The sequence below is a fragment of the Ailuropoda melanoleuca genome, chromosome 15, assembly GCF_002007445.2.
Source record: "Ailuropoda melanoleuca isolate Jingjing chromosome 15, ASM200744v2, whole genome shotgun sequence".
Classification (NCBI taxonomy): Eukaryota; Metazoa; Chordata; class Mammalia; order Carnivora; family Ursidae; genus Ailuropoda; species Ailuropoda melanoleuca.
The window spans coordinates 29,067,944-29,082,241 of record NC_048232.1 but is presented as its reverse complement, the minus strand read 5'-3'; the positions used below and the strand labels follow the sequence as shown (position 1 = coordinate 29,082,241).

Sequence of the window (14,298 nt, the reverse complement as noted above, 5' to 3'; positions counted from 1 at the left end):
GAGGATTTGAGAGCACACACCAGACAGCACCAAGGGACGATGGTGCTGGTCCTGGGAGGGCTAAAGGTTCTCCATGCCTAAGTGGAGGCTCAGTAGATTTCCCTTGGGTAATAAAGGAAATGTAACCACATCATATATTCACAGACTGCTTAGGCTTGGATATTTTTTTTTTACTCATGAATCACTTCCCTAACCATGCTCATCTCAGTTGACTTGGTTAACCAATTCTAAACAGCAGAACCTGAACAAAATGGAAACCTTCTGTACCCAATCACCCAAATGTGGCATCCCATGTCAGCCCACCCAGTGAGCAACCCTGGAGTTTCTATGATTGCTCTTAAAAGATTTTTTCCTCTGCATTCTGCCCTTTAACACAAAGAACAAGAAAGGAGAAAAAAATATGTAGAGTCCAGTCCAGTCACAATTTTTATTCACCAGATACAAATTATTTCTCCATTATAAATTCAGTCCTGAATTATGCTTTAGTAGAAAAACTGGCCTTGTGTTTTATTCATAAAGGAAGCCCATGAGATCCCCCTACCCTAGCTCAGCTGGAAAGAAGGACATTTCTGTGAGGTTGTTCATCCTTTGCCTAATCACATTTGCAGACACCACCCCAGCAAAGTAAAGCAGAAGAGAAAATCACTCCAAGGCATATCTAATGCACAAGATAAACATAAGCTACTGGAAAGATGTGTAGGATCAGAAACAAGGACAGAAAAAAAGCAAGCAAGCACAGCCCAGTTGGAACAGAGGGAAGGAATCACATACCACTCAGCAGGGGAAATCACTGCATTTCACTGAGGCAGGTGCACTGAGCATGTTTACGTATTAAATCATCCTGAGATTTCAAGAGCCTATGTAAGGCAATGCCACTGATTGATTCACATGCTATTTATAATCCCTTAACAATGTTTCATGTTTTGCAGTCAGAAAAATAGTTCATGGGAATAGTTCACTGAAAAAAAAATTAAACATATTTATTTAGTTCTCTCTGCTGAATGAAGTGGCACAACTACCATTTATATTTTTTCCAACACCATAAAAATGTCTCCATTTGTTATGCGTAACACTATCTAAAACAGGGTACAAAGACGGTTCTTGCTTGCTTACCCCAGCCCAAGAGTGGAGGAAATGGGATGGAAATCTGGCCTCCCGCTAACCAGGTTCTGAGGTCCTGTGCAAGATGCTGAGAGAGGAGACCACGGTAATGAACGAGACCCTTCAGACCCTCACCCTTAGCAGGGAGCCTCAAGACTGGGAAAGAGATGCTCAAATTGCCCTTAAACCCTGTTTCTGGCAAGCTTGGCCTGGGCTTCTTTACAGGGCTTTCTTGGGAATGGAAGTAAGAAGGTAGAACCCGCCCACCGCTCAGCAAACTGGAAGCCGACCACCGGCTCCGGCTCTAGATCCCTTCGGACCATAGCAGGAATTCCTGTCTTTAACAGGGATTCCCCTGGGACAGGAGCCTCTGAAATTTCCCAAAGCCCTTCGTTTCCTACCACAGTTCTGCACCACGAGGGCCACAGCTGCATTTTCCCATCGCTTCTGAAGAGAGTTGAAGAAGCCCTACAGTGGCGAGTCATCCCCAGTTCTCAACCACCACCGATACTTCTGGACTCAGACAAGTGACTTACCTCTTCTGGAACTCTTTATTCACTCACAAAATGGGGGGACTATTCTAAGATCTCTGAGGTTCCTCCCAACTTTGAAACCCTACATCGTCCAGTTTTAATGTAAAATAAATCATGTCCGGGGGCGCCTGGGTAGCGCAGTCGTTAAGCATCTGCCTTCTGCTCAGGGCGTGATCCCGGCGTTCCGGGATCGAGTCCCACATCAGGCTCCTCCGCTGGAAGCCTGCTTCTTCCTCTCCCACTCCCCTGCTGTGTTCCCTCTCTCGCTGGCTGTCTATCTCTGTCACATAAATAAATAAAATCTTTAAAAGAAAATAAAAATAAAAATAAATAAATCATGTCCGGGACTGCTAAGATGATGAAAGAGGTGATGAATATAAATAGGCTCTATCACTTACTATCCGGGCATTTCCATGAATGCACAGTCCGTAATACAACAGAAAACAGAACCCAGGGGGATCGCTCTCCTTTAGGCATCCTGCCAGGTCTCCACATGCAGGAACCTCTAGTCAATTGTATTGAGTTCCGGCACAGTTTAATTGAAGTTCTAGGTACGTCTGCACATCATCTGCATACACACACACACACAGTTGTGCATTTTGCATTAGGTACTTGGCCGTATTTTCCCCTACGCGCTCCCATGCAGTGAATTAATACACTAGGACATCACCAATGACTGCCTTAGAGGACAAGGTGTCTTTGGCGGATTTCAGTGACTAAACTTTCCTGGAAGGGGCCGAGGTATGCCTGCTAGTTCTGATCTCCACGCCTTAACAAACACCGCTAAAACAAATCTGGACGCATGCCCATTTTCCAGACGAAGAGAGACACTGAAAGAAACAATACACCGATAACATAATTCAGACAGATATTTGGAAATAGCTGGATGTTTGATTTTATTCAGACAACCATTGTTGGCTGGTTTTTTCACAGTAGTTTGGCAAATGTGTGCAACCTTTTTCAAGACTAAGCCCCCATGGAAATGACTGTGCACCATTTCCAGGCAAAACCTTGGAAGAAGTAGCTCTTGCTTCATGTTCCGTAATAGTCAGTTTTTTCCCTTCTGGTTAATTCTGAGATACAATTTGTGTTACTATTATAAGTAACGATTTATTTTCCCCTACACGTGTAGTTGATTAGTACTTGGATCGTACAACACTGTCCATCTTCTATCCAGAACCTTGCTGAATTCTCACCCAGTTCAGTTTGCCCTGTGATTGTCAAGGCAAGTAACCAAAAGCCCAAATATTAGACGTAGGCTTCCTGGGTTTTAATCCCAGATTGACCATTTTAACTTTGGAAAAATATTTGTCAATAAGCCTTCAAAACTCACCTCCTCTATTCGCCTTTTCGCTATTTCTTGGGTCTCTTTACAGGGGTGCTGTTACTTCTGTTTCTACTCCCGTATGACTTTGCTTATCCCTCAACTATCTTTTTATCCCATCCTGATGTTTTTCGAATTTTTCTGATCCCATCTTTCATCTTATTTATTCAGCTGTATCAATTCTGTTATTCAACCATTCACTAAATCCCTTATTTCAACAACTGTATTTTCAAAGTCAAGATTTCAAATTGCTTCTTCTTTATAATTGCTTGTCCCTGGGGCATTTTTCAAGAGTCTCCTGCCTCCCACTGGTGATGTGAATTGTACTTCTTTTACATTCTTCATCAGTTTTATTTATTCTTGAGGTGGTTGACATTTTTATTGCTTCAGAGGTGGGGACAGGTGCTCAGGAGCTGTTGGTGGGACAGGCTGCTTCCTTTTCACTATCACAGGCTTCTGGCTGCGCAGGATGGCACTGGCTCTGCAGGAGGTGGCCAAGGGCAGATCTGGGGGGTGCCTGCTCTTGCGGATCACGTGCCTGCTGCTGCCGGGTGTGGCCCAGGCATTCTTGTTGATGGTGGTTCGCACCAGGAGGCAGTGGATTTTTGCTGGCCAGATCTCCACTTCATGACCACCATTACACCTGTGCTGGGGCCCTGATTTCATACCCACAGTCCTTTTTTTTTTTTTTTTTTCAAATTAGCTAACATATAGAGTAGTATTGGATTCAGGGGTAGAATTTAGTGATTCATCACTTACATATAACACCCAGTGCTCATCCCAACAACTGCCCTCCTTAATGCGCATCACCCATTTAGCGCATCTCCCACTCATCTCCCCTCCAGCAACCCTCAGTTTGTTCTCTGTAGTTAAGCATCTCTTATAGTGTGCCTCCTTCTCTGTTTTTATCTTACTTTATTTTTCCTTCTCTTCCCCTATGTTCACCTGTTCTGTTTCTTAAATTCCACATAGGGGTGAAATTATATGATATTTGTCTTTCTCTGACTGACTTATTTCTCTTAGCATGATACCTTCTAGTTCCATCCACACTGTTGCAAATTCCATGCCCACCATCTTGCAGTGAATGGACCCATTGTAGCAAAGGAGTTGCAATCCCTTGGATGATTGGGGCAGGTGCTGTATGTCTGCTTGTTCTTCTTGATCAGGACGCCAGAGCAGTTCTGCACAAGACCATCCATCTCAGGTGGGTGGACATGGTGGCAGCTCCTTTCACTATGGCAGCCAAGAGAGAAAGAGGATTTTTAATTCTGCTTCCTCTGAGAGATATCTGCCCATTTGTTGCCTTCGTTTGTTGTTTGTTTCATTTTTCTTGCACTCCTCAAATCCCTGGCAATTTCCCCTATGGCTTTTAGGGAAACAATTTCCCCTATGGCTTTTAGTCCTTTTAGGACTAACAACTGCTTTAGCTAGTAGTGTCTACCCAGAGAAGAAGACCTAGGATCCATTTCCTGTCCCACAGAGAATAGGCTCAGGTCACAAAGCCTTTAGAATTGTAATTTCAGTTAAAACAGCCTCTGTTCTCCTCAAGCATCCTACCATTCCCTTGGAGAAACCTCATAGTTACTCAACCAAGGGTCTGCTCTGTATGGCCCTGATTTGTAATGTGTCATCTTGTTTCTGTGATAACAACCTTGCCCTTGGGGTAAGTGGGGGAAATTCCCAGGCCTGCCAATCTCCTACACCCATCTACTGACTTCCCCTCCCAGCTGGGCTCCTGAGCTACCCTGGTGTAACTAACCTTGCAGCTTCAGACTGGCTTTCTTGCCACATGGTAGCACTGGGGTGACAGTAATCCCTCCAGAGAAGGAAAGGAGGTACAATTAGGAAGTTGTTCCCAGCCCCTCTCCCGTTTGTAGCTATGCCCACCCTGGGCCACTTTTCACACAACTGCCATTCTTCCCACACGGACTCAACCATCAGGTTTCCTGCTGGTTTGGTCACTTGCCCACAGCATAATTTGTGCTGACATTCCTTAGATACATCTTAAGGCTCTAGCTTTATTAATGTGAACAATGCAAAGGTGGTTTTGAATAGTTGTTGCACCTTCTGGAAGGTTTCCTTACCTCGAGTCACTGACCCCACGCACCCCCCTTTCCACGCTAGACACCACCAGCTTACCAATCTGCCCTCAAAAACACCTGCCTCTGAGAAATGGCACTTTGCTGTCTATGTCATGAACAGCAGATTTTTGGGGCTATCATTTTCGGCCCTTCACTTAGTGGGTCTCATCCTAATAACCCAGACTTTTATTTCTCCAGTTCCCCAAAACAAACTCATACAATTTTCCTTCCATTGTGGATTTCCTCTCAGAACTATCCTTTTTTTCTACCTCTTACCCACATGCCACCCAACCTAGTTCAATAAATGGTTGCCTGAGTTTCCCCTGCTGGGATTGCTCTTTCTGACCCTTGATTTCCTAAAGCAAGGGTTCAAGCACCATTAATTTGGGACATATCATTGACTGCTCTCTAATATTTTGAAATGTTCTCAATTAGATCATGCATTCCTAGAAGGTAGGAGTTTTTGTCTTATCATGTATATCTCCCCCAGTCCTGAACTTGATGTTATGTACATACAAGGGAATCAACGGTTAATTATCATTTATTGATTGATGGAAGCCTTCAACAAATTCCACAAGTCACATAATTTGGAAGCCCATGGGCCAGATAGAGGTCAGATCATTTGTTTTCTCTCTGCTCTCTCAGCATTACACCTACCACCAAGATATTTGAAGCACTGTATAATTCTACCCTTGCCATCAGAACAGCTTCATATCTATCCAAATCTATGGATAAGTAATGCCTTCTCTCTGGTTCTCATAATGAGAATCCCAAATAATAATTTGTTTGTTGTGCCTCATGCCAAAAAAAGCAGTGCCCTTCTGGAAGGTGGATGTGTTTTAAAGAAGGTAGACTGAGTGAAATGACCTTGTCTTACCCAAATTAGCAGCCAGGAAGCAAACAGGACTCAACCCAGATGAGACTAAGCTTGCAATTTTTGCTCAGTAGTAGATAAGCTCTTGAACAAACCTAATTACTTTATATCTAATCTGCCAGCTTCAATAGGTCACCCTTCATTACTTGGGAGCATCTTAAATTTACAAGACAATTGGAAATGCTGAAGTCCTGAACATCATGATTACTCACAAAATACTTTATTATAGGAAGTTTACTCCTGAGCAACTTGAACTTTTCTATTTACAATCCTGATCCCTGCAGTTTCAAAGTCAAAATAGAACATCTGCAACTTTATAGACCTCAAATGCCAATACTTTGAACCATGGATTTGACGGCAAAACCGTGTATGTGAGAGTTTAAAATATCATTATTTGAAAAATCATAAACACACAATTGCATTAACCATTTCTATCTTGGACCTCTGTTACATTCAGCCTTCTCAAATACAAATAAGGAAAAGTTGGGAAATTTTCATCAATGTTATGTAATGGGAAAGAAGGAAACATTGGAGCTAAAGGGCCTAGATTAAAATCTTGTTCTGACAATTTTCTTGCTGTATAACTTGGGACATATACTTGAACTCTCAAAGATCTGTTTTCTTCTTCTGTAAAATGTGAATCATAATGCCTATCTCACAGGATAGCTGGGAGAGAAATTAAATAATAGATGTGGAAATGATTAAATAGAGCACTTTGTAAACTAGAAATTATTGTCCATATGTTGGTCACCATCATCACCTCTCTTCATTTAAAAAGTCATAAGGTCAATGTATGCATGACCCTAAATTAGGTACCCTAATAGATCAGGAAAGAGTCCCATTAAAAAACATTTAATTAACACACTTTATAATTCATCAGAACACTGTCTCTAATACTCAAGGACACTGGTTTTCCATTTACTAACATAGTTCAAACATTCAAAGCACTTAGCTCCCAAGGATATTGTCTAGAAATCTTGACATGGTCACCTAAGAATAATTAAATGAATGAGCAGTAGCAGCAAGAGGCCTCCTAATGTTGCCTCGTAGCTGGCTTTTGATGTGTAAATTTACTCTAGGCTTTTCTTGTCAGGTTCATTGATACTTAGAGAAAGACCACTTATTTTACACAAAAACCACTTCAAAATTATCTCAGAAAGGTGAGAATGGTATATATTTTTTCAAGTGCAGGAGGAAATAAATCTTGCATCTTCATTGATCATGCATAGCAAGGCGAGGCAACTCAAGGTTTTTCAGGGAACCTGCTTTGTAAAAACTTCTTTAACAAACTCAGGGCTTCAGAGGGGAAGGGGGATGGGGGAATGGGATAGGCTGGTGATGGGTAGTAAGGAGGGCACGTATTGCATAGTGCACTGGGTGTTATACGCAAGTAATGAATCATGTGACTTAACATAAAAAACTAGGGATGTACTGTATGGTGACTAACATAATATAATAAAAATATTATTATTAAAATAAGAAAGAAATTCCTATGAAAGAAAAAAAATTATATCTCAAAGAAGGGAATAAAAGAACAAAAGCAATGTGTTCAGTGGTTAGAGTAACTTTATACACAGCAACTTAGGAGCAGTTCTATTCCCTTTGCATATTTTGATGATTTGGACTTCTCTAAGAAGCCACTATGAGGTCTTTCTAAATTACTATTTGATAAAGAGAATTAAAAAAACAAAACCATAGTTTCCACTCTCTCATTTGACGTCAAAAGAGAAAGAAAATCAAAGACATAAGGTAAAATTATAGACCTTGGTTAAGTATCTCTAATGGTCTGATGGGCTGTTCCACAGTATAGTTTATTTAATTCTACTGGATGTTATTGAGCTGTTCAAACCAGAACCGTGTGTTAAATTATGTTTCATTATATGACCACTATAACAATTCAAGTAATAATAATTCATAGTAAGAGTTACAATTTATCATTTATAATGAGCCAGACACCATGTTAACATACTTTCTAGTATGGAAAATTCAGGGATATGCCTAAGATCACACCTCCAATAAGTGGAAGATTCCAAGTCATGTTGGTAACAATGCAAACAGCCTGTCCACATGTTACCCTGCAAGAAGAAAGTGCTGATCAGATATTAACTGATCATGGTTTTGATGGAATGCAATGAAAGTATACTTATTTATAAAATGTCACTTGCCACAGGGCTGCATTTTTATAGACTTGAGTTAGAAACCTGCCAAAATTAAGGTTTTCATGCTTGTAGAATATTTGATCAAATAGTTTCAGATAGTCAAAGTAAACCTAGAATAGAAAAATTACCCCTAAATCTATCTCTAATAAGTAATCTCTTTTCTGACATCATTTTATTTTTGAACAGATAGATTGGATCGGGGACCTGTATATGAGCCAAGGTACTAAAGAAAATCTCTCCAGTATTTAACACACAATGATTAAAAGGTGAAATAGCCCTAACCTTGAATTCCCTCACAGTTTCAGTTATGCCCTGAACACTACATTTATGCTTTAATTTTATTTCATTTTGGTTTAAAGAAAGAAGCTCTTATGGGCAATGCCTATTGAGCTACTGTGGTCAAATATTTATTAAAAAGAGCATATTGATTTGCAGATTATAACTGACCACATATGAACCCTTCTTTCCAGTGACATTCTTATTTAAGATATTGATTAAAGGCTTTTCATACAGAAAGCATTTTTCTTGTCAGTTCAGTTATGCTGGCTTTTGTAATAAGCTAATTTGATTTCCTTTTTTAACCTTTGTTTGATTAGGGGAACAGACATTTGCATTAAAATTCAAGAGAGATGAAGTCTATCATCGATCTTGACTTCCTCACGGACCTCTTATACTCAGCGAAAGATGATTTAGAGAATGTCAAGAGTCTTGGAACAACCATAATGAGAGAGGAAAAACAATCACCTCAGACTCACAAACCAGTAAGGGCTTATTTGACAGAAAGGGCAATTGCATTTGGTGAATATGTTTTAGAGAAATCAAATTCAGGAAGTTTAATTTTGTTCTTAAGCCAAGTCATTAAGAGATCTATGAGATGAACTGCCATTAATAAAGTACATTCTAGTTAAAGCAAAACATTTCAAAACATCTGAAGAGGTTAAACAAAACCTATACATTGTTACTTGCCACAAAGGAAGACTAAAAGTAAATCCTAATATTTCTTTCTAAACATGTTCCAGGTAAAAACACAAACCTCAAGACAAGTTTGTAATTTAATCCTCTATTGTTGTCTGAGAATTGTGGGGATAAAACCCATATCAGCCCCAGTCCCTTACCAGCATACCCCAGGATCAATCAATTCTCTTGTACAATAAGACTCAAAGCTATTTGCAAATTATTTTAGTTACCCTGGCCTCTGGATCCTTTTCATAGACTGGAACCGATGTATTTGGGGGCCTCAGTAGGTCAGATCCATCTCTCATTCCTGTAATTGCCCCCAAAGATCTTTATTTGGATCTTTTTTGGAAGTGGAAGCTCCTTCCATTTTCTGAGGCATTCCACTGGACTTGGGATTTTTAATGCAAGAGCAACTGAGCACCGACAACGAGCCTAGTGATGGTGTAAATGTTCCGTGGGTACACCGAAAGTGTATCAGGTGGGCCCACTCATTCTTTTTGCTGTAGCTATTCAGAACATTTTCAGCTAATACGATGCAATGGTGAGCAAAACCAAAAGACAAAAAAAAAAGGAAAAAAAAAAGAACTTGGTTAAAATCTCTCAAACAATTGGTTGCAAAACTTCTGGTTTCCAGTATAATTGGACTCTCTCTCCCAACTCAACTGAACAAATTCTCATAATTCTAGGTTGCTTGGAAGAATTTCTGGAGTCCGCAGGCCATTGTTAATTTCTTTTTTTGTCAAGAAGAGTCACTAAGTATATTTACCAAAAGTGATTTTCCATTACCCATCGTTCTCACAGATGGTTCATCTTTAGTCCCAAATTTCTGGATTTCACAGCTTACAGGTGTGGTTTGGCTATCTTTTTACATTAATTTTTAATCAATGTAAATTAATGTTTTTCTCCTTTATGTTAACATAAGCGAAGATTCTAGGAAACTAACTTTTTTTTTAAGATTTTATTTATTTGACAGAGACAGAGACAGCCAGCGAGAGAGGGAACACAAGCAGGGGGAGTGGGAGAGGAAGAAGCAGGCTCATAGCAGAGGAGCCTGATGTGGGGCTCGATCCCATAACGCCAGGATCGTGCCCTGAGCCAAAGGCAGATGCCCAACGACTGAGCCACCCAGGCGCCCCTCTAGGAAACTAACTTTTTAAAAACATAATTCAATTTGGAAGTAGAAGTTACTCGATATTTGGCATCAGAGGTAAATCTAGTGTTTCTTTTCTTTTGTGACTAATATAAAATTATATTTTAAATATAATATTTTTAAATTAAGAAAATAATACAACTAGAATACTTTCAAATTCTGTGAGTTGGGCTCTTTTACAGTAAAGGTGACGCTATTTTATTTGATGTCTAACAAGTAATAGAGATGAAAAATATTCCATTTATGGTAACAAGTTTCCAAACCATTCATAGTATAAAAGTAGAAAATCTGTAAAACATGGCAAAAGAATTTAAGAGAGGTATTTTCATATGTTCCATATGGGCAAATCATTAACTGTCCTTTCATGTTATGAATCCAAAAGTATCTATATTATATTTTATATTGTGTTAAAATCAATATAGTGTAATATAAAATTCATCCAGAAGATAACATATTTATGTATTCTTAAGGCATTTTTAGTTGAAGCATTTACTTGGACTTTAATTTTTTAAATAATGCGGCTCAGTTTCCACCTGTATTGTTCCTCCAGGCTCATGGCAGAGTCAACAGTCCGAGCACCTGGGAAACCCATCAGACTCATCCCACTGGAGGTTTAGAAAGCAGACACATCATTATTTTTAGTCTTGGGTTGCCTTTCAAATTCATTGAACAGAATTCCTTATCTTGTAACAAAGATTTTACTAGAGTATTTTATGTGTAATTTATCAGAGTAGCTGCCAAAATATTCATTTTTTTTTTAAGGCAAGAACTTTAGGGCAGACAAGCTTGAGGTTTAAAAAGCCTGATTTTGCATCGGTAGGGGAAGAAAGGGATAAAGAAAGGGGAGGTAATCAGAAGGGGGAATGAAGCATGAGAGACTATGGACTATGAGAAACAAACCGAGGGCTTCAGAGGGGAGGGGGGTGGGGGAATGGGATAGACTGGTGACGGGTAGTAAGGAGGGCATGTATTGCATGGTGCACTGGGTGTTATACGCAACTAATGAATCATCGAACTTTACATCAGAAACCAGGGATGTACTGTATGGTGACTAACATAATATAATAAAAAACATTAAAATTTTTTTTAAAAAGCCTGATTTTGCATGTTCTTCATTTTCCCTGTGGTGTCTGAAGTCTAGTTCCTTGGTGACTGCCATGCCACTGTTCCTGTCTCAACTGGCTCCTCATTACTCAAAGCCAATAATAACCACTAAATATGACTAATATCACATGGAAGGTCACCAAGTTCACTGCTAACCTTCATTCCAGCTCAAAATGTTTTCAAGGTTAATAGATTGATTTTGAGCTGAGATATGATGCATTTATAAAATGGAAGAAAATGAAAAATTTGGCATCACCAATATGCGGATAGTTTTAAATGATTCATTTGTTACATTTGGACTGTAGCCATGAAGTTCATTTGATATATATCACATAGTTATATTCTAACCTAGACACTAGAAAATAAATTAATGATACATTTTAACATTAGACAATTTTACACACACACACACACAATCCAGGACAAGAATTAGGGCACTATAACTTATTAACTATTCCAGCTGAGGAATATCATGTATGCAAAGGAGAACCTAGCCACTTTCAAAGATTGAAACTACACTAAAATACAGCTCAGTTCAAACGATAATTCTAAGAGGCTGGTAGCTGATTGCTTCCCTTGGTCTCCTTGCTTGAAGCAAGGACAAATGAAATTCCTGATTTCATCTCAGTTCTGTGCTTTTTTTAAAATGTTTTTTTTATTATATTATGTTAGTCACCATACAGTACAGTACCTGTGCTTCTTATATTCTGTGGGGCCCTGATTTCAGTCTACAGAAATCTCTTGTTTTGCCTTCACCCTTGACTGGACCTGATAAGAACTGTGGGACGCCAGAGAGTTCCTTACCACTAGCCTTTCTGATCTGGCCCAATGCTTGCTTCTGGGCCCATTCTTACAACCAGTTCCTAAACTTGAATCTCAGCTCCTGGTTCATGAGTTTTAGGATCCCTCGCCTCTGGTTCTGGCCTGGACTTTCAGTTTGGCCCAGCTTTGTCACCAAATAGAAGACAGCATTTCCTGAGAGTTTTCCAAGTCTCATTAGGCTTTATGATCCTTATTAAGAACAAGTCACCAAGGCCTGTAGTTTCTTCCTTTCAAATGTTGTTCAATTCACCATTCCTCTTAATTCCATAGGGTCTAGATTATTAAATGTGCCTTTATTTATATAGGTGCACTTAGTGCACCTTATATAGATTGCCTTTATTTTGAGGCTCTTCCTATCTCAGTTCCTAATTAGCCCAACCATGACGAATATTAGGATGGGCTTCTCTGCCCCTCCCCTGACATCACCAGTGACTTCTCCTTTCTTTACAGAACAGCACACAAACCTTGGCTTGGCTTGGCTCTCAAGGTTTCCTTGCTGTCATTGTGCCACATTCCTGTTCTCACCGTTCTTAGGATCTGTGATCTGCTCGTGACTCAGTTCTCCCCTTGCTAACTGTGAATTTAGGAAGGTCACTTAACCTAGCTGAGCCTCCATTTTTCACCCTTATATACAACGTTGAAAGAAAATCTTCCTTACAGGTTTTTATGAGGACCAGCCACACATTGCATACAATCCCTGATGTGTCCCGTGGTATGTGGGAAGGGCTCACGGCACTTGGAAGAAGGCTTTGTTACTGAACCACAGCTGTCACCACGTCTAGAAGACTCTGCCTCCTCAACTACCACTCTGTCTTTAAGGCCATGTCAGATGCCACCTTCTTCACAAAGGCCACTGGGATTAGACCAAACACAATCTCAAAATGCAGTCGTGCTTGATCACTTCCTAATAATTTCCTAGTTTTTCAGGAGTGAGAGTCTTGTCTTCCCCACGAGATCATGAGGTCCAGGGGGGTAAACTAAAAGTTACCCTCTGTCACTAATATTTTGCTGCTTCTTGGCCTTGCCTGGTTCCCTTCATTCAGTGTCCCCTTGCCCCAAGTATTTCTGGGGGCCTTCAGGGTTCATTTATATTTCCCTTTTGTGGTATCCAGCCTTCGTTGAGTACAGTAATGCTTGTGCAAGACAGCCTCGGCTGTACGTTCCCATGCTACCTCCCTGAAGCATTTCTGCTTGTCTGGGCCATCATCCACATCGCGTCTGCCGAGCACACTTGCTGCCCTCCCTGAAGGCCGTCATGTCCACTGATCATCAACTCATTACACTGCGGCCCTTGGGTCCTGTTCCTTGTGCCCCCAGCATCTTATGAGAATTTTTAGGAACACAGTCCTTATTTAGGGAGGCATTTTCCCTGGGATATGAATTTATTGGAAAGCTGCCAGGAAAAAAGCAGGGTCAAAGATGCAAAAGTCCCTTATCCAACTTGTAATAAGGCTTTATTACCGGGTTAAGTCTGGATCCGGTTGCCTTTTTCTGCAGGCTGGTTGCCTTCCAGGAGTCCTCAGTACCTCCAGCAAGTAGACTCCTAAATGAGGCCCCTACCAGCTCACCAGCCAGCTCTCATTTCCAGCACTAGCATCAGCTTAGCAACAAACTAGAATCTGCTTTACCTTCTTTAATAGCACACTGTTGGACACACACGTAAAAACCAGCTGAGGATCAGTAGACCAATTATCTTGGTCCAGTCGTATAAATAATTTGGAGCATTAAGTTGAATCTGTACCAGGGAATTTTATTTTTTTAAATTCCTGTTTTGAAATTGTTTATCTATTGTTTATCTTTTTTTTAAGATTTATTTATTTATTTGAGAGAGAGAGAAAGAGAGTGAGGGTTGGGGGCAGCAGAGGGAGAGGAAGAGAGTGTCCTAGGCAGACTGTCTGCTGAGCACAGAGCCTGATATGGGCCTCGACCTCATGACCTGAGCCTAAACCAAGAGTCAGATGCTTAACCAACTGTGCCACCCAGGCACCCCTCTTGTCTATCTTTTTATAAAAGTAAAAATAAAGGAGAACAATGTCTGTTATTTGAAACATGTGTACAGAGGAATTTGCAGCACAAGTCCAAATAACCAGGTTGAGGAAGACCAAAATTGGCAAAAGCACATGTTCAGAGAAAAACTGATTTTCCCTGATGCCCTTTAGCCAGACAACACCAAAATACTTCCAACCCTAGACT

At 40.3% G+C, this 14,298-nt stretch overlaps 1 long non-coding RNA gene across 6 annotated transcripts in view; it reads right to left on the bottom strand.

The window, feature by feature from the left end:
- Nucleotides 1-14,298, bottom strand: part of LOC117796313 — a 61,180-nt gene that overhangs the window by 17,032 nt on the left and 29,850 nt on the right. For 2 of the 6 annotated variants that reach the window (XR_004620697.1, XR_004620700.1), the window contains exon 2: nt 2,968-4,191. The exons of 3 other annotated variants lie outside the window; for them this stretch is intronic. This is a non-coding gene — a long non-coding RNA (uncharacterized LOC117796313). The remainder of the gene's footprint in view (nt 1-2,967; nt 4,192-14,298) is intronic. One more of the 6 variants, XR_004620698.1, reaches the window with a different exon arrangement.